Source organism: Empidonax traillii, unplaced genomic scaffold (genome assembly GCF_003031625.1).
Source record: "Empidonax traillii isolate 1590-97213 ecotype Southwest subspecies unplaced genomic scaffold, ASM303162v1 scaffold561:size787514, whole genome shotgun sequence".
NCBI classification, from domain to species: domain Eukaryota; kingdom Metazoa; phylum Chordata; class Aves; order Passeriformes; family Tyrannidae; genus Empidonax; species Empidonax traillii.
In genome coordinates this window covers 191,323-195,672 of record NW_020955754.1, presented here as the reverse complement: position 1 = coordinate 195,672, position 4,350 = coordinate 191,323, and the positions used below count along the sequence as shown (strand labels likewise).

At 56.4% G+C, this 4,350-nt stretch overlaps 1 protein-coding gene across 2 annotated transcripts in view; it reads left to right on the top strand.

Moving 5' to 3' along the window:
• The first annotated feature begins 517 nt into the window (after positions 1 to 517).
• The window catches only part of PKNOX2 (PBX/knotted 1 homeobox 2), an 82,410-nt gene continuing 78,577 nt past the window's right edge, over positions 518 to 4,350 (top strand). Inside the window, exon 1 of one of the 2 annotated variants that reach the window (XM_027897780.1) lies at positions 518 to 580. The gene's annotated coding sequence lies outside the window, so the exon portion shown is untranslated. The remainder of the gene's footprint in view (positions 581 to 4,350) is intronic. The other variant, XM_027897781.1, reaches the window with a different exon arrangement.

Here is a 4,350-nt window from a genome sequence, read left to right as displayed (position 1 = left end):
AAGTTGGCTCTGAACGCGTCTGGGGGGGCAAAAGCTTTGCAGAGGGAAATAAGGGGAGGGGGAGCAGTGAGATGCTGCTGGATGGGCAAATGAGTTCGGGGGGGGGGATACTCTTTTGGGGGGCGCAGATGCTGCCGGGGGAAGGCCCGAGCAGTATCCTGGGGACGCCGGGGCGGGGGGTCCGAAGGTCGCTGGAGGAGGTGTGAGGGTCGGTTTGGGGGTTCCCGGGTCGGGGGAGGCAGCACTGGGGGGCGGCGCAGAGAGGCCAGCAGGGGGCGCTGAGCGGGACGGGCGAGGGGGCGTGGCCGGGGGCGTGACCACACCAATCGAGGCGTGTCTGGGGCGTGGCTTCGATATCATAGGCGTGGCTTTGATGTAATAGGCGTGGCTTTGGCGTAGTGGGCGTGGTTTCGACGCGGCCGGTGTGGTTTCGGCGCGGGGGGCGTGGCCCGGCGCGGGGGGCGGGGCCCGGCGGGGGCGGGGCGGGGCGTGCGCGGCGGCGGTGGCGGGGCCGGGCGGGCGGCGAAGCGGCGGCCGCGCTGTCAGGGCCGGTGTCGGTGTGATGAAGATTGGCGGGCAGGTAGGGCTGTCACTCACTCACGGTCACGGGGGAAGCGGAGGGGAAGCGGGGGGGCCCCCGCCGCGCGCGGGGGGCCGGGCGGGCGGAGCCGCGGAGCCCGGTGGACAAAGCGGCGCGGGGCGGCGGGGCACGTGCGGCGGCGGCGGCGGGGACACCCCCTCTTCCCCCCCGCAGATAATCCCCCCGTCCCCTCCGGTGCGGGAAGTAACTTGCCGTTCCCGCCACCTCCACGCTGGAGGTGGCGTCGCCGGTGTCCGGTTGCCCCTCCGGGCTGAGCTCCGGCCGCGCCGCTGCGGTTCTCCGCCGTGACCCCCCCGCGCCTCCCGCGCTGATTTTGGGGGGGTGCAGCGGTGCAGGGGGCCGTGCGCTCCCGTCCTCCCCGTCCGCCGAGCGGTTGCAGCGATGCCGGGGGTTTCCAGTGATGCAGCCCCCCTGCTCGGTTACAGAGCTCCCAAGGGCTGCAGCCCCCACCCCCAACAAGTTGCAGCCCCCGCTGCCCGGTTGCCGACCCCGCACCGGGGGTCGCGGTGCTTTTAGGAGCGTTGCAATCGACTGCCCCCCACCCCGGCCGGTACCACTGCCCCTCTGGGGGGCTGCAGCCCCCTGAGGTAGGTGCAGTGCCCTCGGACTGGCTGCAGACCCCCGAGCGTTTGGATTGTTCCCCACCCCGGGGCTGGTTCCAGCCCCTCCAGCCGGTTGTAGTGCCCCCCCCGGGGGGGTTGCAGCCCTCGCTGGCTTCAGCTCCCTCGCAGTGGTTGCAGTGACTGGTCCCAGACTCCCGGGGGTTTTGCAGCCCCCCCAGCTCATCGCATTTGGCAGCTGGGAAGTTGCCCCCCGTACAACCGGGGTGGGGGGGGGGCGTGGAGGGGGGCACTTTATCCGCAGCCTCACAGCTTTGCACAGCACCCAGTTAACTCGGGGTGCCCCCTCAGGGCACCCACCGGGGGCGGGGGGCACCGTGCCGCCTCTCAGGGCCCCACGTGGGCTCGATGCCAGCGCCGGAGCACGGACCTAGCCGACATGCCGCAGCCCAGCACCTCTCCCGGGATAACCCCCCCCGTGCACCCCCGTTCCCCCGCTGTGCCACCTTCTCCCGGTGCACCTCAGTTCCCCCAGTTTTCCCCGGGACGCTTCACGGGACCCCCTGACTTGTCCCTCCCATCCCGCAGGGTTGGATGGATACTTCATACTTTTTGATGGCTCTGCAGCGGTGCAGTGAGGGCTTTTTATTAATAATAATGATGATTGTTATTATTATTTTTAATTTATCCTTGAATTTTTTTAGTGCATTTCCATCTGCAGGAGGGTGGCTCCGCTGGCAGCATCCTGCAACTTGGGGAAGTTTTGCTGAGGGATTGAGGTGTCCCCCCCCACTTCATCCCGATCCTTGCGGGGCAACGAAGCTCTACTTGGACTCCAGAGCTCTTTGTTTGTGCTCTTCCCGGTTTTTCTCACTCCCAAGGATCTTTTTTCCCACTATCTCGGTGCCCGCCGGGTAACGGGAAACCCTAAACCCGGCAGGATATTTTCAAACTCCCAGCCGGGGAGATTAGATTTGAGGAAAGGAGGGGGATGGATTATTTTTGGCTGAGATGCAGGGCAGCTGTCTGCTGGGAAGAAGCAGAAAATAGGAGAGGAAATGGCTTAATTTGGCTTTTTTTTTTTTTTTTTTTACTTATTTTACCTTTAAATCCTTGAAGATTTTGGGGGTTGGAGGGGGGAGAAGCAGCGCGTGGCTCGGCGGACCCGGCTCTGGCAAAACTTTCGGGAGTTGCGCCTCCAAAAGTGCTGACTCGGTGCGTTTGGCATCATCCCGTTGCAAGAAATTGGTTTGTCTCTCCCCAGAACCTTTGGGGTCTGATATTTAGAGGCCTGTTTCTGGCCTCACGTGTGCGGGGAGGGGGATTTGGGTGAGTTCATTGGATTTTGGGTGATTTTGGGGAAAAACATATCACCGTGTTTTGGGTTTAAGCTGTTTGGAACAGAAGGATGAGGGGATCAGGATTCCCCCTTATTTTCCCCCCAGCACCACCTTCTATTTTATTTAACTCCCTGTGCTGAGATCCCTTCGTTAGGGGCAAAAGTTAATTGCTTGAGGCTAATTACGGGAGAGGTTAATAAGGGAGCTGGCGGTGTCAGGAAGGGAAAGGGAAGCCGCCTTCCTCAGCATCCCAAAATTGGGCTTTTTAAGGTACTTTGCAACCCTGGCCCCCCAAAACCAGCACTGAGGGGTCCTGTAACCCCCTTCCTTTTAACTTGAGATCTACATAATAACATATATGTATATATAAGTAAGATTAAACACCCCCTGATATCATGGGGTGAAGGAAAAAACAGGGAGAAGAGTGATGCTGAGCTTCCCCACTGGGCCTGCAGAAACATGTTCCGTTCTCCCTCCATCATTTTGGGGAGGGGGAATTAAAGGAAATCTCATTTCTTAAGGAAATCTCCTTTTCTTTAGGAAAATCACCTTTTTCTTTTTTTTTAGAGAAATCACCCCTTTTTAAGGGAAATCTCTTCTTTAGCTAATAGTGTTTTTTTTTTTAAAGGAAATCACCTATATTTTAAGGAAATCTCATATTTTTCTTAAGGATTTTTTTTAAGGAAATCTCCTTTTTTGGATTCAATGCATAAAGTTGTGTTGGGAGAAGATGGTTTTATCCCACTGGCACATCAGGAATAACTATTTTTCCTAACTCAGGGATAAAATGAGTTCCTCACCAGGGCAGCTTTGGATTTCAGATAATTTTGGCTTTTCCTGGTGAACTCCTGAATTACTTCATGTCTTTTTTCCAAGTTGATCAACAGCATCCATAAGTCTCTGAGTAATAATAAGGCTTTTTTTTTTTATCCTCCCAGAAAACTTTAATATTGGCCTGGCCCTGCTGGGAAAAGCATCCTTCACCCATCCACCCCCATCTCCAGAGATGCAGGGGTTGGATTGCACCTCTGGGTACCACCCTCATCCTGACTGGGTTTGGGATGTGTTCTGGCTTCCCGGGATATTTCCTGGAAGACATGGAGAAAATTAACCCAGGATGCTGGGACACCCCAGTTTTACATCATTGATTTTCCTGGGAGCTGCTCTGGCCTGAAATAACCAGGAAAAGGAGTGGGAGATGTGGGATGGAGTGGCTGAGAAGCTGATGGGCAGGATGCAAGGAGCAAGGAGCTGCGCTTCCTAAAGTTGGGAGGAAACTTTTGCCACAGTTAGGATTAAATTAAGGGAGATTTGACCTCCCCAGCCATGGTGGGAAAGCCTGACCGAGTATCAGTATCCTCTTTAATTTAGGTTGCGGGTATCCCCCGATGGATCTCAGCGTCCCGTCCCCAATTATTGCCCAGTCTGATTTTACTCCAGCTGCTTTTTTGGGGTGTTGGAGGGATAATTCAGTGGATCCAGGCAATACCCAGTCGCATTTAATATCCCACGCACTGTCAAATAACTTGATTCCCAAATAATTTTTGCCGCCACCGAAGAGGGTGTTAACAAATGCCCTCTAATTAGCCCAAAAATAAATTAATTCCCAGCATCGTTAGTCAGATCGTTAAGATGCCAGCTCCAAATAATAATCTGGAGGGATGGGAATTAATCCTTGACTAAATTTAAACTCGGGTTTATCCCTGCCTCCAGCCTTGGAAGGAGTGAGGTGATGCTCCATGTAATAATCCCATGGGAAAACCCAAGTCAGGCGGGATGGGATGGGATGGAGCCTTGATCCCGGGGGGATGGAGCCGTGATCCCGGGGGGATGGAGCCGTGATCCCGGG